The sequence below is a fragment of the Marmota flaviventris genome, chromosome 7 (genome assembly GCF_047511675.1).
Source record: "Marmota flaviventris isolate mMarFla1 chromosome 7, mMarFla1.hap1, whole genome shotgun sequence".
Taxonomy (NCBI): domain Eukaryota; kingdom Metazoa; phylum Chordata; class Mammalia; order Rodentia; family Sciuridae; genus Marmota; species Marmota flaviventris.
The window spans coordinates 11705857-11729342 of record NC_092504.1 but is presented as its reverse complement, the minus strand read 5'-3'; the positions used below and the strand labels follow the sequence as shown (position 1 = coordinate 11729342).

At 47.6% G+C, this 23486-nt stretch overlaps 1 protein-coding gene and 1 pseudogene across 1 annotated transcript in view; both read left to right on the top strand.

Moving 5' to 3' along the window:
• Positions 1-693: 693 nt before the first annotated feature.
• Positions 694-23254, top strand: LOC139706483 (protein CREG1 pseudogene; annotated as a pseudogene).
• The window catches only part of Prom1 (prominin 1), a 126421-nt gene continuing 126078 nt past the window's right edge, over positions 23144-23486 (top strand). Inside the window, exon 1 of the mRNA XM_071614161.1 lies at positions 23144-23340. The gene's annotated coding sequence lies outside the window, so the exon portion shown is untranslated. The remainder of the gene's footprint in view (positions 23341-23486) is intronic.

Sequence of the window (23486 nt, the reverse complement as noted above, 5' to 3'; positions counted from 1 at the left end):
GAACCAGGAGATTTTTAAAGACCCTTTGAGTTTACAACTCTGCCTTTCCAGAGAAGCTTGCGCTACTTCCAATTAGGACTGAAGTCACCTTGATTCCTAAGGAAGAAAGGAGGAGGACCCGTCTCTGGAGGTTTGCCTGGATTCTCCCCCACAGAGAGGGCAGACTCTCCCCCGCAGAGAGGGCCGCCATTCCTGGGAATCACAGAGCCTTGCTGTACAAAGGGGAAGTTGGCAGCCTTCCTGTGCACGGTGCCAAGCCCACACTGCAAGGGACATTTAGATTAGCACGGCCTGCTGAGAGCCACGGCTGAGTATTGATTGACAGGCGCCTCTGCCTGTCCGCCTCTGCCGCAACTTTTGAGTTCTCGCACTATTTTGGAGTTCTCGTGGGGATTTCCGGGGATCAAAGCCATTCTTCCTGCAGAAGTCAGTTTGTGCCAGAGACATGGTCAGCGTCGCCTGTGGATTCTCCTGCAGGTTGCTGGCGGAGAGCTGCAGCGGGCTCAGGTACAAGTAGGGCACGCCGCTGCCCGCGCCCGGGGGCCCGTCGCTGAGCGAGAGCACGTCTGCGAAGGGCCGGCCGCGCACCGCCTCCAGGGTGGACAGGGTGGCCAGCGCGCCCCAGTCGCAGACGTGCGTCACGAAGCGGGCCACGCGCAAGGCCACCCGGGCGGCGGGCCGAGGCCGCGGACCCGCAGCGGACGGCGCCATGGCCGGACGTGCCCGCGGTTCCGCGCGCGCCCTGCTGGCCTCCGTGCTGGCCGCGCTGCTGGCGCTGCTGGTGTCGCCCGCGCGGGGCCGCGGCGGCCGGGACCACGGCGACTGGGACGCGGCTGCCGCCGCTGCCGCCCCGCGAGGACGCAGCGCGCGTGGCCCGCTTCGTGACGCACGTCTGCGACTGGGGCGCGCTGGCCACCCTGTCCACCCTGGAGGCGGTGCGCGGCCGGCCCTTCGCAGACGTGCTCTCGCTCAGCGACGGGCCCCCGGGCGCGGGCAGCGGCGTGCCCTACTTGTACCTGAGCCCGCTGCAGCTCTCCGCCAGCAACCTGCAGGAGAATCCACAGGCGACGCTGACCATGTCTCTGGCACAAACTGACTTCTGCAGGAAGAATGGCTTTGATCCCCGTGGTCGTGGGCCCCGGAGCATTGGGCCCCCCTGTCCGTTTTTTGGCAATGGAGCTCGATGCCTTTCTCCACGATATCGTGGGTAAACACTTGGTCCTTGTCTGTTTTTTGATAACGGAATACCCTCTATGGTGGTTTGAGAACGGCATTCATTAGCCCAATGTTTCCCTCTACGGCATCGTGGGCAAATACCCGGTATTCTATTCGTTTGATATCTAGCTTTGTTAAACCCTCCTCCTATGGGGCAACTCCTTTTAAAATGTCCTGTTTGATCACAATTATAGCATGTTTTTGGCCTGGCATCTAAAGCCTGTTGTACTGCTGCTAAGACTTGCCCTTGTTCATTAATGTCTCTACATAATTTAATATATGTGTTTAAATCTTCATGTCTCCATGGTCTAATGACCTCTCTGCAACAACGATTTGCTTGGTCATAAGCCAGTTGTTTTATAAATGGCATTGCCTGTTCTGTATCCCCAAAAATTCTGGAAGCTGCTTGAATAAGCCTATCTACAAATTCAGCGTAAGGTTCATTAGTTCCAATGTTAGAGTCTGTAAACAAGTCAAAATAACACCTGGCATTTTGCCAGGGGAATGTTAGAGTTCGTAAACAAGTCTGGATGGTGCCTGGCTAAATGTCAGAGGGAGTGGTTTGAGAAGTAACAAAAACAAGCCATTGAGTGTGGAGATTCCTTATTGGTTGACTGATGTATCTAGTTTATGCTAATTAGATAAGCTGTGTGGAATGTATAAATACTGCTCCTGTCCTGCAATAAACGGCTCCTACTCCTGCTGTATCAACGTACACAAGTTATTCGTCACCCCCCTGATTATTTTGCAGCCAGCCAGACTGCGGCAACGGCCTATTTGTGTCGGGGTCTGGGGAACAAAGCTCAGTCATCAGAGTTCAAGGAAGCGTTTGTTTTTCTGTCCATTCAAAATGGTCCTGGTTCATTACATGCCTTGGCATATCTGATGCCACCTGGGGTGATGGCCACACCCAGGACCTGACCACACAGAGTCCAAAGAAACCAGGACAATGACTAGCTCCAGGACAACATCCACTCCAACTAGGTACAGAGTTGGGTGCTAGGGTCTAGCTGGTTGGTTGGGGTCCTGGGGTGAATGTGTCTGGTGGGCAGTTGGAGTGAGGGATGGAGGAGAAAGAAACAAGGACGCGCTGAGCCACCCAGAGGGACACTGAGATGACTTCAGGCTGCTCGGGGAAGGCCTGGGCATGAGAGCTGAGTGGGGGTCTGGGGTGGACCCTCCACCGAGGCAGGGGGAGCACCGAGCACAGGCAGCAGGGAGGGTCAGGGTGTCAGGGGAAGGCAGGGAGGAGGAGCAGCTGGTGTCCTGTTAGAAAGGGGAGGACGTGGGAGTTGGGGACAATGGGAGGCTATTACAGGCCATGCTGGATGTTTGGACATTGTGTGAGTGAGGGGTGAGATGGGAACAAATTGTCAAGGGTATTGAGCAAAGAGGCAACCAGTCTTCCACTTTGAAAGCGTCGCTCTGGCCACTGGTAGGCAATTAGACCAGGAATGGGAAAGACAGAAATCAGGGGGCAAATTTGGATTCCTCATTTTCAGACAAAGATCTCCTGAACCTCACTAATAGGCCTCCAACATCTGATGGCCGGCCTGAATCTTTGCGGATAGAGCACACATGTGCACCTAAGGGTTCAGCACGATTCTCTCCAGCTGCCCTTCCCGTCTCCTGGACACCTGTTGCCTATGGGATGTCCCTCTGGGCTCAAGGCCGGTGTTCCTGCTACTTACCTGTCCCTGGTGCATCTCTCCCATGCCTATGACACTCTCCTCTGGGAGAGTCTTCACCTGGTCCAGTCCTAGTAGCCTTTCACATCCCCAAACATCCTTTCCTCAAGGAAGTCACCCGCATCCCCTGAAGAGCAGGCTGGCAAGCTCAGCACCTCTGCAGGTCTTTGCTCTTTCTTGGTCTTCCACCTTGGCTTCAATCACCAAGGTCGGTGTCTCTCTAGCTCACCCATCAGCACTTCTACCAGGAGCAGAATCTCAAGAATGCAGCGGCGTGTTACCTAGTAGACGTGGGATTTAATTCATCCATGAATTTATTTTTATTTAAAAGTACAAAATATTTCAAATATACAAAGTACCAGCATCACATAATGGCTATCCCATACCTACCATGAATTTGACCATGTCAAGAAGCTACATTTATTTTATTTACTTATTAGAAATAAAACAATTCAATTACTACTTGGTATCCTCCCCCAAATTTATATCATTTAATCCATATTTTTTTCTGATTTTCTGACATACAACTTATGATTTTTTTCACAAATAAATTATTGTTCCATTTTCAAAAAAAAAAAGAATGCAGCGGCACTGCTACTGTCTTGGGACACTCTATGAGGAAAGCCTTGTGCTTGCCTAAGTCCACACAGATAACAACTGGAAGAGAAGAGGTCTAACTTCTAATAGCTTCATGGATCCTGGGCTCAAACCCAAGTCTTGCTGAGCCCTATAGCAAGAGATCTAATGTTTCTGGGACTCAGTTTCCCCAGGTGTAAGTGAATGTTCTGCAAAGACTCCCCCAAGCTCCTGACCACAAGAACCCCTAGCTCTGGGATGTTCCTTAAGAATTCTTCTGGCCTCACCCCAACCTGCAGAACTACAGCTCCAGAATGTGGCCTCCGGACTCCGATTCTGTTGCTTTGTCTGTTTAATAAAGAGGCTCACAAAACTTCTCACCAAATAAGTTTTCAACGTGTATTTCTACAGGACTTCTTTTCAAGGAAGTTTCCCCAGAGAGAAAGATCAAAGGGGAGGAAAAACAAGATTGCAGTGACTATGACAGCCATGACAACAGTTCCTTCTCAAATGTCTTCTCTCTTTTATAAAAAGAAACTCTGTAACTGATGCCTGCTATTTATTTAGGGGGGGGCCTGCTGGAAGGTTCCTGAATCTCCACTGAGAGTGTGATTTCTTGGAAAACTCTAAATAACATTGCCCTGACAAGTTTGGACCAAGTTTGAATTAAAAAAAAAAAAAAAAACTTGTGGAAGGAGCACAGCAAAGGCAGGGAGATTCTCAAAGGCTCTGAAAGGAGACAAGAGGCCCAGAGAGGTTAATTAACTTGCCTGTAGGCACACAACTGTTAGGTGGGAGAGCTGGAACCAGATCCAGCTCCGTGTTCCTGACTGGTGTTTTTTCTTCTGAACCATAAGTCCATATTGGGGCAATATTGATCTGCCCAGAGAACTGCAGAGCTCACACGTTGGAGCCACAGGTGCTCCATAAACACCACATCAGTGATGACCTGTCCAGGAGCAGCGGCATGTCACAGACACTGTCAGATAGTGGTTCTCTGATTGACTGGCCCCACACTCTTATCACCCTGATCTGACAACAGCCACTTTTCAGACTGTTTTATTCTCTGCCTTGTTGGATTAAATTCATGGAGCAGCTCAGCTAGTTTTCCACTAGTGCGGTGGACACATGTTGGATGAATTAAAATACAATGTGGGGCAGGAGGAGGCAGCTGCTCTCACGTCCTCACCTCTCAGAAGCTCGGTTTCCTCACCTGGAAAATGGGGGTGGTGCCCCATCCGTGTGTGGCTGGTGAGGATTAAGTGAGATGCCACACAGTACCTGGCACAGAGTAGCTCCCAGGACTAGAGAAAGGTACTTGTCCCCTTATTATAAGGGACATTCCAGAGGATCCAGAGGTGGACACGCTGGGGCATGGGGAAGGGCACGGAGCTTCCCTGCCCTGTGCCAGCGCCCCACCCTCCAGGAACCTCTGTGTGTTTGGGTTAGGAAATTCTCCAAACCCTGTCATTTGGGGGTAGAGGGGTGCTTCACTGCCTAGCCGTGATGGACAGGTGGACAGCTGTGTGGAAGTGTGATTGGACACGAAGGGTCGCATCTATGCGAACAGAGAGCAGGGAGCCCAGCAAGGCTGCTCACTCTGATTCCTCCTGGCCTTGCAGTGTGGCATTCTTCCTCCTGGCTAGGGGACAGGACCCTCTGACGTGGGGACCTTATGATCTACTGTCAGATAAGGTAGATCAGAGGATTTCTTTATCTTCAGCTCCAAGACTGAACAGTGAAGGAATTTTTATGACCCTTCTTGGAAGAGAAATCCTGGTTCTATGGCCTGCCTTGGGGAAGGAGCTATGAGCCAAGCACTATGCATGAAAATTCAAAGTGTCTCTCATAATAGCACGCCTTCTGCTGAGGAAGGAGCTGGCAGGCTGTGTGCAGGGCTAGCTTGGCTAGATGCAGCTTCCTGCTGTGTGCTTTGCTTTTCAAGAGAGAGGCCCAGAGAGAGCAAAGGGCTCATCCAAGGTCACAGGGTCAGCTTACCCCCACTCCTGCCCCTTCACCTCCCACCATGCCTCTCCTTCCATGAGGATGTTCCTTTGGGCCTCCATTCCTGTTCTGTCTTCCTCTACTGTGGGATTGAAGGAGAGATACCTGAGCTGAGGAATCCAGGGCCCTCGGTACCCATCGTCCATAGTCCTCTATGGTCTACTGAATTCTGCTGCTTCTCCACCTACGTCAAGGACCAAGTGCCAGGGAAGCTGTGCAGAGAAGAGCTATGCAGGCAAGACCTGAGCAGCTCTGGATGGAGAGACGGCGGGGTGCACGAGATGCTCCTGACCCAAGCTGGGTAGCTCTGAGTGGTCACCCTTCAGGGCATTTGGGAGGGAGGAATGTGTGGGTTGTGTTTGAAGGCCACAGCATACAGGGTGGGCCCCACAGGGGGAGACAATGTTAGTGGGGGACTCCGTCAGCCCAGCTGTTTGCAACGGAGCACAAGAGTTTGAGAACCACTGGGCTGGACACTCTCAGGGATCCTTGCAGTCTTGCCTCGCTCTCTCCTGAGATGCTGGCACCAGGAACTAGAGACAAAGTGGAGGAGCAGCCTGGGAGTTCTCTTTATCAACAGCCTGGGAGTTCTCTTTATCAACACAGATGGTTCTGGCAACATGGCTATCATGGGCCTCATCAGGGCACTGTAGGCTTCTGAAGCCAGAGGCAGTGGCTTCACATTATAGCCAGGAACAAGGGCAGTGTGGGCCCCAGAGAAAAGGGGGCATGATTGACATATTTAAATCTTCTTTTTTCCCCCCTAACTTGAAAAATGGGGAGGTCATGTGCTGGACAGAGTGGCAGATTGAAGTGAGAGAGACCCAGGGTTTTGCTCATCCCCTACTGACCCACACAGTGACGTATTAGTCAGCTTTTCATTACTATGATGAAAAACTTGAGGCAGGCTACGTACAAAGAAAAGAAGTTCACGAGATTCAGTTTTGGAGGCTCAGATCAAGATCATGCAGTCCCTTGGTTGTGGTTGTCCCTCTGGAGAGGGTGATGGACAGCATCAGAGCATGGCAGGAGCAGGTGAGGAGTGTTGCGGGAAACAGGCTGGCCGAGAAGCAGCAAGCAGCACTCAGAGAGGACGAGAACTCCAGAGTGTATTTCACACTGGTAGGCCCAGAGGAAAACAGAAACTCCAAATTCTGAGCCCTGCTCCACAGTTTCTCACAACATTTATAGGCTACTTGACGTCATCTTAGACCCGTCCTATCATTGGGGCTTCTTCCTCTTTTTAAAAAAGTTCCTAGTCTCTGCGGCAGAAGGCCTGTGCAGGGGCTCTAACATAAAGCATGCTCACAGAAACAGACCAGAGGAAACAGCTCTTTTTACAGGCATCTGATACATTTCCAGAGGGAGCAGTCAGATTCCTAGGGCAGCTATTTACCATCCAGAAGGGAGGGACCCAGGGCTAGTTAGGCTTCCTGGAGCAAGGCCAAGAGAGGGGAGCGGAATGGACCCCTTTCCTAGGCGTTGGTTTCTTAGCATAACGTTTCTGTAATTTCATTTCACAACCAGGTCTGGTTTTGCCATCATAGGAGCAAGCTGTCACCCCTCAGACAGGAAGCCAAGGGTGGGGGCAGCCTTGCTCCTTTTATAATCACCTTCCTCTAAGAACTACCCAGGGGTAGCACAGGAGTTATCCTCGTTCTTTTCAAGATCACACTTCCTCGTAGTGCCACCTGGGAGCACACCTTTAACCCAGGGCTGTTTATCGGAGCTCACACCACATACAGACCATGGCAGTGACATTAGGAAAGACACCAGCCAGCCTGGGACAAATGCTCAGTGAAGACTTGTTAAAAACAATAGGTGGCTCAATGATAGAGCACCCGCCTAGCACGTGTGAGGCCCTGGGTTTGATCCTCAGCACCCCATAAAAATAAATTTATATAAAGGTGTTGTGTCCAACTCCAACTAAAAACAAACAAAAAAGAAGAAAGAAAGAAAACAGACACCGTGAAAAGCTCTTCATATGATAGCCAGAAGCCCACAGACCAGGGACCTAAATACAGAGAGGCTAAATAACTCATCATGGGGACATAGATTTTAAACAACAGCTACTTTTCCTCCAGAGCCACTGCTTTTACGCCTCACCGCCCACCCCCAATCCAAATCCCCACCTCTGGTATAAAATAATCAAAACACAAAACTCCCCGGAGCCTCCTTTTCTCATGAGCATCCCGGCTGGTGGATGGGCACAGCTTGGGTCACATCCTTCCCAGGGCTGAGACTGAGACCACAGAGAGAGAGATTGTCCCCAAGTCTGAGATGGACAAAAGAAATCGAGGAAGAGGCAGAATCGTGAGCCCAGCAGGAATGGAGGAGGCTCGAGGGGCAGAGACCCCGGCGAGCAGGTGGGTGTGGAGGGAATATTTACTGAGCACTAACTGTGCGCTGTCATGAAGTCTTCACATTAACCCAGGAAATTAAGGGGCTCTTCTCACTGTTGATGGTAAAACTGAAATCCTGAGCCACGAGATAACATGTCCAAGATCAGAGCATGCTGTAGACATAGGCTTTGAACCCACATAAGTGATCCCAAAGCCCATGTTCCCCCTCCCAAGCCTATTTCATATTTTTCCAGAGGTGGCCCCACAGAGGACATACTTGTCACGTCAAATAGGCTTCCAGACCTGCCACTGCAGAGCAATGCCTCCGGAGCACTCCCTTACAGACCTAAGGCCAGGGACAAGCTGGTTGCTCTGAGTGATTCATAAAGCTGGGGCCACAGGGAAGCTGCCTCAGGAGGGAGAGTGGCCGGGAGGCTGGACAATGGCTCTCATGAGCCTCTTCACGACATCCAGCCCCCAACACTGGGTGACACCATGAGGTTTCCTGACTTTAACTTAAAGCTTGGGATCCATGCACTGGTGAAGCTGCTGAGGGTCACAGCAGTGTCTGTTACAAGCCATTTGATGGTCTAAATTAAAATAGTAAGCTCCCTGTGAATCATAGCTTGTTCCAATACAATGCTAACCTTGGGGGAAAAAAAGAAATCACAGACCATCAGAGATTCCACCCTTGGATAAGGAAGCTGAGACCTGGAGGTAGGCGTGCCTCCTCTAAGTCCCTGCCCAATCAGGGGCCCAGTCAGCACTGGACCCTCTGGGCCCTGATCCCAGTTAGTGCCCAGCATTGGGCCACACTTAGGTACCCATCTGCATATGGCTTTGAAAAAACCTCTGCCCTCCCTTCCCTGGTTGTTTTCTTTATGTGATTATCTCCATGGTTCTTAGCACCATCTGAAAGGATCTGCTTGGTTTTTTGGTTTATAGATCTTTCCACCCTTTTCCCAAGCTAGAAGATAAGGCCCCCCTAGAAGATCAGGGTTCCCCTCTTCTGTCTGGATCTTGCTGTGTCCCAAACTTGGAGTGATACCTGGCACACAAAGGGGTTCCATAAATGTCTGTAGAAAAGCAACAGGTTGGGAAGGGGAAGGGAGGAAGCAAAGGAAACATCTCCCGGCTGTGTGTCCGGTGTCCTCTATAAGGCCCCATTTCCTTTTCTTTGTGAGTTAATACATACCTTGCTTTATTTCTAAAACATAAGTATTGTGAGGCCCATTTCCAATGAGGAAACAGGTGCAGGAGGCGAAGGGACCGAGCAGGATTTGAATCTGCTACGCGAATGTATACCAAGCGCGATCCTTCTGAAGGCAACCTGCTTGCCCAGAACCAGCATCGTTCATTCAGTGTGTGTTTATTGAGCTCCAGCTCTATGCCAGGCACTGTTCTAAGTCCGTGGGATATTTCATGAACAAAACAGACCAAGCCCCTGCTGTTGCAGAACTGGATATTTCATGGGAATCTAAAACTTCAATGAGGTGGAACAGAGGAAATGACCAGGAGCCTAGAAGCCAAGTCCAAGGGAGGTGGGCCCTTGGAGGCCACCCCAAGGTGGAGTGCCTCATCTGCTCTGTCTCCTGCTGACCAAAGCTCCCCTGTGGCGGAGAATGCTCAGGGGAACAGGCGGCTGGCAGCCTTTACCCACGCTGGGCCTTGGCTCTTACTCCTCCAGTGTTGCTGGCAATTCAAAGCTGAGCCATTCTCTGGAAAGAAGTGGACACTGGGATTATATCCAAATGGTTCTTTTTCTCTGTCTTCTTCTTTTTTTAATGTAACTACTACTCACCCTAATGGGCCTCTAGCTATGCAACAACTAAAGGTGTTCTGAGATGGAAGTGTTTAAGGCCATGGCTCTGGGAAGCAAATAGGCTCTGACCACTGAGGGAAGGCGCTAGGCCTCAGGCTGAGCTTTGTGGGGAGCACAGGGGGGCTCTGTGGACAGCACAGAGCCTCCTCTCTGCCCTCCCCCAAGGGGGGTTGGAGCACTCCAGCCTTTCTGATCACAGGTGTAGATTCTGAAGCTGAGGAGCCAGATCCCAAGATGTTCATGAGTCTCTTGGAGCAGCCAGAGCCATTTTGGTTCTGAATTATGGGTCAGATCTGGGGACAAGGCCATTGTTCCCACATCTGTGTGACAGCCCCTGGGTCCCCAGCTTTGAGGACTCCAGAAGAATCTGGAGGTGGCAGCAGCATGGCTGCTGGTATCTTGGGCTGGACTCTATCAGCAGGGGCTGCAGGGGGCTTCCAGCATGCGTGGTGGGCCGTGCGTGTCAAGGCGGGAGCCGAGTGGTTGGAGGTGGGCAGGCACAGACTGTTTCTATTGAGAATGAATGAGAGCTTCTCGAGGGTCTTCAGCCTCAGGTATTCACTGTGTGCAACGTTGCACTTTTCTTGACAGCAGTCGGGAAGAGGAGAGGTTAGGTCTAAGGTTATTCCAAAGCCCAAAGCCCCCAGGAAAGGCCATAGGATGCCACCACCCTCTTGAACCAATGCTGAGGAACCACATGGATGGCCTTCTGCCCGGATCCTACCACTCCCCCCATACTTTCTACTCCTCAGCCTCCTTCTAGAATGATCCTCCCAAAACTAATGCAAAGGGATTACTCTTCTACGCTGTAACCCCTGATGGCTCCTCAATGCCATCGAGGGTCTGAATTCCTTGGCATGGCGTTCAAATCCTCCACAGCCTGACCCTTCCCACCTGCCCATCCTTACCATCCTGGATTATGTTCGAGCATGGTGCAACCCAGCCTCTGCCCAGATCCCACACTGCATCTGAGTAGCCTGTGTGCCGACTCCTCCGCCCAAGGTGTCCTTCGCCTCACCTCACCTGGTGAGTTTCTCATTCCACTGAGTTACCTCAGCACCCCAGCGGCCAGGAAACCCACCGTGTGTTTACCGAGCCCTCCTGCCTCCTCCCTGTGCTTACCCTGTCCTCACCCTCTCTTGGTGCAGTTAGAATTCAGAGTGGCATCTGTTTCCCCTACAAGAAAGTGACATTTTTTTAGTATCAGACAACCTAAATGACAACCAGAAAGAGGTTTATTAAAGATAGTGGGTTTAACGGGGACAGCAGAGCATTGCAATGAGAATTTGGGTGGCACCGTGAGCCACAGGTGTGTACAGTGTGGCAAAGGGAGACAAAGATTTTAAAGGTAAAATGAGGAGGATTATACCAGTGGCTTGGGAGGCTGAGATAGGAGGATCACGAATTCAAAGCCAGCCTCAGCAATGGCGAGGTGCTAAGCAACTCCATGAGACCCTGTCTGTAAATACAAAATAGGGATGGGAATGTGGTTCATTGGCAGAGTGCCCCTGAGTTCAATCCCTGGTACCAAAAAAATAAAAGAGGAGGATTATGTAAGTTATTTTGCAACGATTACCCTTGGCTACAAGGATTAATAACAAGGTGGCGCCAGTCCTTGGTCACACAGACAGTTACTAAGTTGCAAAGCAGAGGTCCTTGTGCAAGTATTTTTGTGCAAGGTCATGGTGGCCTTTGTGCAGTTATGGTTTTGACAAAGCCTTCTGTGATAGTTCCTGCTGTTAAGAGATCATGCCTGAGGACACACACCCTTTGTGGCCTTCCCTGACTCCATTTTGATTCTGAGAACTTGGCCACTGTGAATTATCTCCGTCTCCTTAGGTCCTAGAACAGATGGGTACAGAGCAAAGCTCTGAAGAATTTGTTCAGTGAATGAAAGAAGTATGTGAATGACCTCTGGTTTTGTGTAGAGTTGTGCAAGGGTGCACAAAATTTAATGAGATGCCCAAACAGCTCACCAATTAAGACCAATAATATTTAATGCAATCTTTTAAAAATCCATATTGATATGTATGCAAAAAAACTCCACAGTGAATCCATCTCAAAATGCAAAATAAAGATTGGATCTGACCCTGCACTTACATGACCTCTCCCTTGCCTCCCCCGATCCTGTCCCTGTGCACTGGCTCAGAGAAAACAGGACACACAGTGCTAATTCAGCACTGCCACCACGAGACGGGGGAGGATGAGACAGATTAGAAAGTAAAGGGAGATGTTGAAGGTAGTGTGTTTAGTTTAACCATTAAAGAGCAACAGAAGCACCTTGTGGCTAAACTTCCTTGGAAAAATAACATACAGTAAGGGTGTTGGATGACCTTGGGCCTTGCCAGGAGGCTGGAGAACAGGATGGAAACCGAAGGTGATCACTGCCTGGTTTAGCGTGGGCACCCAGCACCATCTACACCCAGACCACCGACGCTGCTGATGGGGTTGGTCCCATGTGTTATGTGCCACTCCAGGATTAGAGCTCTGTGCAGAAGTGGTTACTGTCCCATCCATGGTAGGGTAGGGTCACACTTGCATGTGTGACAGGTGAACATTCATGGGTGGACAATCATGTGGTTGGGCAGAGCTGGATCCCACTGTTGCTCCACAAAAGGAAGCTTTTCCCAGCCAGAAGAGGGGGTGCATGGTGGACTACTAAACACTAGCAAATAAGACTGGGAGAGTTGAACATGAGACCACTTGACCCCATTAAATAAGTCAGACAACTCCGCAGGGCTGGGGTGTGCTTGATAGTAGAGTGCTTGGCTAACTTGAGTGAGACCTGGGTGGGATTTCTAGCCCAGAGAGGGGGGACAGGGGAACTCTGGAGAAGGAACTCTGAAAGGAATACTTTAGAACAAGTTCTCCAGAATACCTTTTTAAATATGGTAGAAATAAAGTCATCTCTTGTGTCCACACACAGAGGATTGGTTCCAGGAGCCCCCTTGGATACCAAAATCTGCAGCTGTTCAAGTGCTTTATGTAAAATGGTGTAGTGTTTGCATATAACCTATTCATGCCCTCCTGACCTCTCCCTCTCTGACTGTATTCAGACCAGGACAATGATTTTCTCTAGGCTCCTGCCTCAGTTTCCCATCCCAGGTCTGTGGCTGGTTGGGCAAGCTGTGAAGATGCTAGAGCCCCAGGGTAGTTCTGACCCTACCACCAGGAGGGGCAGCCCTCAGATAACACTGGGCAGAATAAGAGGACCACTTCCTCTCCACAGCTCATCCTCACCGTGGAAATCAATCCAAATGTGTCCTGTGGCCTCGACAGGTGCACATGGGGCAAGACACATTCCTCAGTGTGAAATCAAGTTAGCACCATCAGTGCTTTCTACCCATGGGCTCTGCATCCTCAGATCCAACCAATCACAGATAGAAAATATTTGGAAAAATAAGCCTTGTGTTGTGCTTCTGTGTCCTATGCAGTTAGGCCTCTGATGGCTGCACCCACACAGAACACAGATGTTTTTCTTGTCATTATTCTCTGAACATTACAGTGTGACTACTATTTACATAAAATTTGCATAGTATCAGTGATACCCTGTCTTAATATTGAAAATTAAAATAAAAAGGGCCGGGGACAGCTCAGTTGTAGAGAACCTGGGCTCCATCCCCAGTACTGCAAAAAACAGACAGTTTCAAGGGTTTGTTGCTATTGTTCCTCTTGTATTTTCCTCTTAAATTATTATTATTTTCATCCACCATCATCATCTGCTATTTCATAGAGTTTCATTTTCCAACTACAGTATACAGCCAATGAGTTTCTCATTGGATTGGGGTCCCGTGTCCCTAAGTGCCAAGGACAGGGACCACCTGGTGCAGCCCAAATGCTCCTTCAAAGCTCACTCTTTTCTTCCAGCCCTGGGTCTGAATCTTGCCCTCTGTATTCTTGTGGTAAGAGTCTCCTACTTGGAAGTGGGAGATGGGATTTGGAAATGAACGGCCATTTCTTGGCTTTGACTCTGAGCAAACGGTTCTTTTCTGCCGGGTCTTCAGAGTTCAGCTGCTCATGTGACCTGCTGAGCACTCTTTGGACAGGTCAAGCCTGCTCCTGCCTCGTGGCCTCTGCAGTCTCCTTCTCCCCTGACTGCCAGGCTCCTCTTCACCTTTTGCAAGTCTTGGTTTGAAAACTTTCTCCATGAGACTTCCAGAGGCCTCCACTTCCAAGACTCTCTGCTTTCTCCTTCTTGCTCTATTTTTAGAGTTCTGATCAACTTCCAATATACTGTGTGTAAATGTGTTAATATTTATTGTTTATTGTCTGTTTTTCTATCCAGAACAATGGCTCTGTGAAGGCAGAGATCACTGTTTTGTTCATGAAATTGTCTCAAGTGCTAGCACCAGGCTGGCATGGGCATGCTGTAGATGCTCAGTTAATTATTTGTTGGGTGAATGAATGAGTGATTATCTGTCTTATGAAGATGATCACTGACAAAGGATTTCTGAAGTGCTCTCTCGAGGCCCCTTTCCTTGAGAGCTATTTTAGCACCATGGTTAAAGTTCTGGCCTCCGGAGTCAGCCATACTCAATCAGACAGAATGCCACTTTGACTGCTCACGACCTGGTCAATTTCTTAGTATCAGTCCTCCATCTGTAAAATGATGCCATTGTGGGTTGAATTTTGTTCCCTTAAAAGATGTTAAGGTTCCAGTGCCCGTAAATGTGATCTTATTTGGAAATAGGGTCTTTGTAGAGGATCCAGTGGAGAGAGGTCATCATGTTGAACCCTGATCCAAAATAGCAGGAGTCCTTTTAAAAAGGAAGAAATTTGGACGCAGAGACAGACATGTCTGTGCGGAGAGAAGATGATGTAAGTACTTGGGGAGAATCCCACCTACAAAGCAAAGAACATCTGGGGCCACCAGAAGCTAAGAGACCGGCCTGGAACAGATCCTTCCTCACAACCTTCACCAGCAGCCAACTCTCCCGGTACTTGATTTTAGCTCCAGACTGTGGGACAGTGCATTTCTGCTGTTTACGCCATTCTGTCTGTGATTATTTGTTACAGCAGCCCCAGGAAACTCATACAGACACCCTCATTATATGGTTCTATAACCCATGTGGGTACAGCCTATGTCAGTCTCAGCTTTTTGTCACAATGACCAAAATACCTGACAAGAACAAATTAGAGGAGGAAAGATTTATTTTGACTCATGGTTTCAGAGGACTCTGTGCATGGTTGACCAGCTTCCAGGCAGAAACATCATGGCAGCAGGGCAAGGAAGCAGATAGCTGCTCAGATGGTGGTAGCAGGGGAGGGGTGGGATGGAGGCAGGGAAAGGATCAGGGACAGATACAGTTCCCAGGGCCATGCGCCCAGTGTCCTACTTCCTCCAGTCACACCCCACCTGCCTACAGTCACCACCCAATTATTGAATGAATGATGTTTCAGCTTTCACAATCCAGTCTTTCCATCTCTGAACATTGCAGTATCGCCTAACACCTGAGCTTTGGGGGGAATATTCCAGATCCAGACCATAGCACACCCTCTTCTGTAGCATTCCACTTTACCTGGAGGTGTTGGTTGATGTCAGCTTCTCTTCCTGGACAGTAAGTTGCATGAGGGCAGGATCACTGGTGCTGCAGCCTCTCCACCAGCAGCTCTGTCTTGCCACCTAATAGATACTTCCTGACTTCCTGAGATTGTCTTAAAAATTAAATGAAATATGTATGCAAGGTGCTTAAAATTGTGGTTGACCCCATTAGTGTTATTCTTATTGTAGAAGTGAGAAAGTAGAGCCTGAATTTGTCAGCCTCTATTTCTTGTTCTGAGAAATGGAAATAACAAGATCCTTATAAGGCTTTAGTTAAATTAGAGAAATATGTGGAAAGCACCTCACTCGGGGCCCAGCAAAGAGTAACTCAAGAGATGGTAGCAACAGGTGCGTAGAACTACCCTGTGGATATACTTTGTCAATCTTTTAGAAAGCATTTGCTGTGGCTACATTTATTTGTATTCTTAAGCACTTTCCCCTTCTCTTTATTGTTCCTTATTTTCCTCTGAGATTCATTGAAAACCTATTCTGTGCTAAGCAATTTATCATTTAGTGCAAGGAAAAATTCAGTAATTCCTGTTTTCTAAGTGCTTTGATGCTCAAACTTAAGTAAGGTTTGGGATTTCAACACGTGCTGGCCTATATGCAGAACAAGCTCTGTGTGCTGCCCGTGCACCTGCCCGTCCGTGAGGAGCCCAGGGAGACATGCTACCTCCCCTGGAATAATTTACTGTGTAATTATTGAACTGCTGGCTGTCATTGAGGTGATGTGGTATAAATGCAAGGGTGACCTCCCCAGTGCGGTACTTATTTATGGCCATCTTTTCTCCTGCTCCCTTGGTTGTTGGAGAATTTTACCTGCAAAGTGTCTCTGATTAGAGGCTGAGTTACCCACTCACATGATGTACAGATTCCCACAGGGGTTGTCATGGTCCAGATGTCCCCTCCCAAACTCACATTGAACTATAATTGCCATTGTGACAGTAGTGGAAGATGGGACCTTTCAGAGGTGACCAGGTCACAAGAGTTCTACTCTTAGATGGTCAAAAGCGTCGTCTCAGGAATGGGTTCATTATGCATTCACACTCCACCCTCCGACTCTCATGCGTTTGCTTGCCCTTCACCATGTTTTGACATGGCATGAAGACCCTCATCAGAAGCAATCCCCATCTTGGGCTTCCCAGCCTTCAGAACTGTGAATATTGTTTATAATGGACCCAGTCTGTGGTATTCTGTTAAAGCAGCAGAAAACGGACTGCAACCAGAATCTAGGGCTTATCTCGTACCTGGGCAGTGTAAACCCTTCTGTGCTGTTCTACGTGAGAAGAGTCCTGATAAGGAGTCAGAAGGTCTGCTCGGTCCCACCTGTAACTTGAGGCAAATCATTTGTTCTCTACTCCTAGACTTTCCCATCTGTCCAGCGTGGCAACTAATACCTACTCACCAGGTTTAGTGTATTAAAAGAGGAAATAAGCATTGACTACAAAAATCTAGTAACCAGGAGAAGAAGATTCACCTGCCTACAGGGCCAGGTATGCAATTGGTCAAGAGTGCAAGTGAGGATTCTTCAGCTCATGACCACAATCCTTAGCCTGTGCCAAATTGCTACCAGCAACCCCCTTTTTAATATATCTGATAAGATTATTCCCCAAATAAATAGTAATTTCACTTGTGTCTTAAAAGCCCTCAATGTCAAGAGTGCTGTATATTTAAAACCCTGATTTAAAACAATTTGCCCATTTAACCTATAATTTTTCTTCCTTCTGTAATAACAATTCTGGAAATATCACTCAAAATTTTCCCATATTATTGGAAACTACTATGCAGCCTAGCTATTTTATCCTATCTCCAACATGGTTTCTGCAAAAATACTCCACCCATCCAGCCCTGTCCTGATGCTCCCTGAACTTTGAGGCAAGGTAACTCTATTTAAATTCTGATGATGGATGTGTTGTCAACATTTGAACTTGCTTCTCAGACACTTGCCTAGACCTTTAAGGACCTCATGCTTGGGCTTAGGATGTAACTCAGTGGTAGAGCATGTGCTTAGCATGTGCTGCAAGGCCCTGCTTCAATCCCCAGAACTATACACGTGTGTGCGCCCACGTACATGATGAAAGCAAAACCTCAATCTTGTTAATTCAAAAACATCAGCCAGGTACTGTGGTGCACACTTGTGATCTCAGTGGCTCAGGAGGCTGAGGCAGGAGGATCACAAGTTCAAAGTCAGCCTCAGCAACTTAATGAGGCCCTAAGCACATTACTGAGATTCTGTCTCTAAATAAAGTATTAAAAAGGACTTGGGGATGTGGCTCAGTGGTTAAGCACTCCTGAGTTCAATCCCCGGTACAAAAAAAAAAAAAAAAAAAAGTCAAATAATTTGTTCAGCAGTCAAAAGGAGTCCACTGGAATCTAGCTCTTTTAATATCTCCCTCTGTCTCTAGCAGTTGCTTGGAACATTAAGTGAAACATTGCTCCGAGTGGGGCTCCTGTTAGGAAGAATTAAAAGAAGTGTTGACAGAAGCTTTTGATGTGAGGCCTGTAGCATCTCTCTCCCAGGAAAAGAGCTGTTACTGAAATTCTGGGTTAAACCTTGAAACTCTTGAAAAGTTTAAGCTCTTAAAAGGTTTAGAAGTAACTGTGGATTTCACCTTTCTGGCGTTTACTCAAATTTTAATTAAAAAATTAATTGCATAATGTTTAAAATGTGCTATTAGTTTCCCAGGAGATGATAAGCCCCGTTAGGTCTTCTAAGCTATAATTTTCAGGGAATTCAAAACATGACTCTGCTGGGGCTTAGCTCCGTGGTAGAGTACTTTCCTATTGTGTGTGAGGCCCTGGGGTGCCCTAAATCCTCACATCAAAGGTGTCTGTCAAAAAACAAAACAGCAAACAAACCAAAACTTGACTCCCATACCAATATACAATGAACATACATAAAAGCTTCTGCTCAACTTGTTAATTAACAATGGAACCATAAGATCTTTCTACTTGATTAGCTCAGAGTGATTTGAAGAACAGACATTCATATAGATAATCAGGAATCTGAGATGAATATTTTTAATAGATGCAAAACTTGTCAATATTTTCAAATGATGAAGAGATGTGCAAATGAATGATTCTTTGGAGCAAGATAATAACAGTGATTATTTCCAGAAAGATGAAGTTTTGCTGTTGTATAAATTACAAGTTCCTGGCTGAACTGTTTATGGGCTATGATAAAAACTGGTAGTTCTCAGAAAATGATGAAATTCTTCAGCCTACCTCCAGTAGTAATCTCTCACTTGTATTGGAAGGAACCTCATCTTTCTTGAGAAAGTGGGATGGGTACCCTAATACTTTACAATTCTCTGCCTTTCTATGTGGTTCACATGGTTGCTACTGGCATATTATAAAACCTCATTTGAGTTAGTGCATGTTTAAAATGATGTCAGAGGGAAACACACAGATGGAAGCCAATGTCAAGAGTGCTGAAATGAAAAATGCCTAGGGATGAGGGATTCATTTGAAATGGTAATTGACCAGAAAGCAGATCCCAATGCATGAAACCCCAAAGTATCCCATGCCTGGCCCCGTCAAACTGCAACCGAGTTTCCAACTTCTCTCCAGCTTTCACATCCTGAATCCTGCTTCAGAGGTGCTGCCACTGCCTGGTCCCATCCAGCTCTTTCCTTCTCTTTATTTAAACTGGATGGAAGTTTTCTTCCTCTGCCTTCGAATTAATACGCAATGGGATAGACAGATGAATCACAAATCCTACCTGAAGGTGCTCAAAGTACAAAAAGAATGTTTTATTGGCTTTTGGTTATTAAACACCATCGATGTTGTTTTTGGCATCTAAGCCCACAGGCAAGGGAGAAAAAAAGCAAGAGGAACTGGAACTCAGGAGGTAAAACATTTACAGGAGAACTGGTCTGCTCGAAGTTACTCCCTGTCACTCTCTCTCTCTCCCCACTCCTTCCTTCTCCCCCTCTCCCTGGCTATGGCACCGCAGTGCTGAGATGGTACAATTCTTTCTCTAAAGGGTCATACACTGCTATTTCTGCTGGTCACAAAAAGACATTAGCATAATTATTATTATTAAACATATTTATTTTGCTACAGTCTATCATAAATAAATCCCTAGTCTGCCACAGATGCATCTGAGAAGAGCCCTGCACCACCCAACCGGTGACCTTCTGAAGGATGAGCCATTTCTCATCTCAGCCAGAGCACATGCTTTCCGTGATGTCCCTGTTTGGTGAATGCCTTCAAATCCGGTTAACCAAATATTCCTTTTGTTTTTGGTACCAGGGATTGAACCCATGGTCACTTAACCACCAAACCACATCATCAGCCCTTTTTTTTTTTAATTTGAGACAGGATCTTGCTAAGTTGCTTAGGGCCTCGATAAGTTGCTGAAGTTGGCTTTTAACTTGTGAATCTCCTGCCTCAGCCTTCTGAGCGGCTGGGGTTTTAGGTATGCACCACCACGCCCAGTCCCAAATAGTCCTTTATCCCCAGAGTAGTCTCAAAACAGTTGATCCAGACATTCCAAGATCTTAAATTCCAAGGAACTCAAGAGGGATATACAGCCCTAGCAGTGGGCCTGGCTGCCCTAGAAGAGCTGCTGCAGCCTCAGCTGGACCTTTTGCTCTGCTTCCCCATGGAGACGGTAGGCGGCATAAGAGGGAGGACCCCTAGATCAGTGACTGCTGGGAAATCTGAAAAGTGAAATTATTTATTTTGAATCATAGCTATTCATGGTAGAAATTGAGAGGTGAACTTGAACTGGAAAGCCTATTTTGTTTTAGTCTTAAAGACTCAGAAAAAAAAATATCTAAAGCTACCATCACATACATCTTGTCCAGGGAAGAGAAGGTTATTGAGTTACCAACTTTTATGTAGTCTGACAGTAATTAATTTCAATTAATTTTCTTTCTCTCTTTCATTATTTCCTTCCCTCTCTCCCTTTCTCCCTCTTTCTTTCTTCTCTTTATTTTCTTCCTTCCTTCCTTCCTTCCTTCATCTTTTTTTCTTTTTTTTGTGTGTGCTGGGAATGGAACTCAGGATCTTGGACATGCTAAGCATGTACTTTATCACTAATCTTATAACCTAAGCTCAGTGCTTCATTTCTAAAGCCATATGATCTTCATAATGTTTGTTGAAACTTAGTTTTCTTATCTCAGTTTTAATATTCCCTTTATTATAGTTAGCCACTGTGACTTAGCCTAATGCAGTCAAATAGACCTGCAATAATGGAAAGATCCTGTATCTGTGACATCCAAAATGGCAGCCACTAGCCCCATTAAACATGGCCACTGCACCAAACATGAGGAGTATGAAGTCATGGGGGGAGCCGTGACTTGCAGGGGCCACACTTGCAGTTTTGGTAGAACCTGATCAAATCTTTTACTTCTTAGCAAAGTATTCTTCCCAGAATGACATGCCATCTCACGTTTAGATTTCAGCCAACAGGGAAAATGAGGAGTGATTTCAGGCTCAGATTAAGCAGCAAAATCACAGGGATATTTTTTGTATCAAATGACTCTGAGTATGTGTGGCAATAAACTTCACTTCTGCTGGCCTTGCAGACAGCAAATAACAGAAATGCAGTTGAACTAAATAGCAGGAGTGTAGGATTAGAGCTCCATGCTAAGTGTAACAGATCTAACTATTAGGTCTTACTACTCTCTGTTGAAGGCTGCCCAGAACATCAGCCTTAACATTGCCTTAACATTAGGTTCTGTCTATTTTTCTTTGCTTATTGAATATCCACAATGGTCCAGATGAGAAGGTGCATTAAGACAGTCAAAGCATTCAGTGCCTACGAAAAGACAGGTGATCAGTGGCCATTTCAATCAGATGTAACAATGTCTCTAGAGAGTGTAGCCCCTTCTCTGGTGAACTGGCCAGGTCTCGGTTCAAATTCAGATCTTCTCTTACTAGCTGTGTGACCATGGACAAATTTTTGAACCTGTTTTAGCTTTACCTTTAAGATGGAAATAATAATAATATAATCTCAAACTGTTGTTGCTAAGGTTACGTAAAAATTCATTTGAAACACTTGGCATAGAGCCTCATTCATAGAAAATGCTCATTGAACGCTGCTGCTCAGCACTACTGCAACTGCTGTTATTATTAGGGTTGGAACCAGTGCGTATATGAGTTGTCACCATTTTGCAGGCAAGGAAGCTGAGGCTCAGATTAAGCAGCAAAATCACAGGGATAAAATGTGACAGGACCAGACTTTGAGGAAGACTGAATCGAGCTGTTCTCTAGAGAGGGTACTCACCTTCCACCTACCTGGCCTTCTCCCCAGCTTCTTCCAGCTAGCTGCCTCTGAACTAGTGGGGTGGGCCCCACAGCAGGACAGGCTGCAAAAGGGCTTCGAACAGAACTGAATAGAAGCCTGGGGTACCATTAACTTTGCCATGTCCTCCTGTACTTTTCAGAAGTTTTCTGAGTAACCATTTTCTGGTCCTGGAAATATGCACATTCGAGATCAATGTAAACTCTTAAAAATAAAGACTTTTCTCCCCTCCCAGTACCTGTTTTATGCTGAAGTAAATAAAAGAGCTATTGAGTTAGCAGTCTTGCACATCATTTGTTTGTAGGTCTGTACAACCATTCTTGTGTCCTTCCATCAGACCATCCATCCAGGCATCCATATCACAAACATTTATTAAACACCTGAAGGATGCTAGACACTGGCTGGAGAGTGCTTTTCTCCCCCAAGTCCTATTTTTCCTACCAGGCAGTACAGTCATCCCTTGGTGTCTGAGGGGAGGATAAATTGGTTCCAGGATCCTGGCAGATACCAAAATGTGCAGATGCTCAACTCCCCTATATAAAATGGTATAGTATTCACATATACCCTATGAATATTCCCTCCTGTGTTTTAAATCATCTCTAGATTTCTTATAGTGCCTAATATAATGTAAATGCTATGAAAATAGCTATTGCATTGTATAATGCAGGGAAGGACCACAAAAAAAATCTGAACATAATTGGTATAGATGCAATTTTGATGGTGAATATTTTCCATTGCCCTTGGTTGAGTCCACAGAAGTGAATGGATAAAAGGGCCACTGTATTTTCCATTCCAGATAGTCAATGGTAAGTGAGGGTGTGGTGCCTATCAGTGGGGGAAGTTAAAAGAAGGGGTGGTTACTTCTGTTAGAACTGTGAAGATTCTGGGAATGCCAGGCAACTCAGCCCAGGAAGGCCTACATGCAAAGAGTGATTAGGAGGTAGTGTGCTTCCTGCTATAGCGGATGCCTGTGTGCATGAATGCAAACAAGTTCTGCTTAATGGCTTTTTTTTTTTTTTTTTTTTTATGATTCCAGTAAGTAACCATTGTGATTTTACACCATAAGAATCAAATGATTCTGGGGCCGGGGGTGGGCTTGCGCAGGGGTTCAACCCTGGGGCCTCCCTCATGCTAGGCAAGCATTGAGCTACACCCCCAGTCCTAGATCTGGGTTTTGTTTAGTATTTTTCTCTATTTTTTGTTTGTTTGTTTGTTTGTTTTAATGCATTTGGAGCAGGCAGCGATGTCTAAAGTGGTGGGTGTGTGTGCGTGGGAGTGGGGGACAGGCAGTCTGCAGAGTCAGCAGAGGTATCTGAGAGGCAAGGAATTTTTAAGAGATAGCTGCTCTGACTGGCATAAAGGAGGGCATAGAGGGTCTGAGCACCGCTCCCATAGCAAGAAATAAAGGCTGGCCAGGTCTAGGTGGATTTCCCCCAGGGCATCGTGGCCGGCTGCTCAGACTGTCCAATCAGAGTGCGGCCAGAAACCTAGGCTGAGTGATCTTTAAGTTACTGAGCCAGGTCCCGACAGCACCCGGCCACGAGCTCAGCTCTCCCGCGACGGTTGAGTACGTTTAAGTCATCATTCCTATCCCGGCGGTGGTTCCATGCTCAGTTCTTGGCCCGGGCACAGGGGAAGCGGCAACAGGTCCTCGCGGACACCCTCGGCTTCCCTCACCCGCATTCCGCAGCGTGCGTGGGTGCGGCTGCCCGGCGGTCTGCACCCGTTCCCGACCCACAGGCTGGCCAGCGGGGCGGACTCTCGGGAATCCACCCCGGTGGTCTCCGGAGCCAGGTTTTAAATAATTCATGAGCTGGGCCCCGCGAGCGGGGCAGTGAAGGGAGAGGTCTGCGGCAGCAGTGACGAAAGCCGGAGATGGAGCAGGACCCCGGCGCGTGGTGAGTAGCTATGACCTCCCTCCCGAGCCGGAGAGGTGTCTGCGGACTGGCAGGGGGACTGAGGGGTCCCCTTTCCCGAGTACTAAGGACAGGCCATGGCGAGTGGAGAATCTCTCTCTGGGCATCTCCCTGCCCCGGTAGCAGGT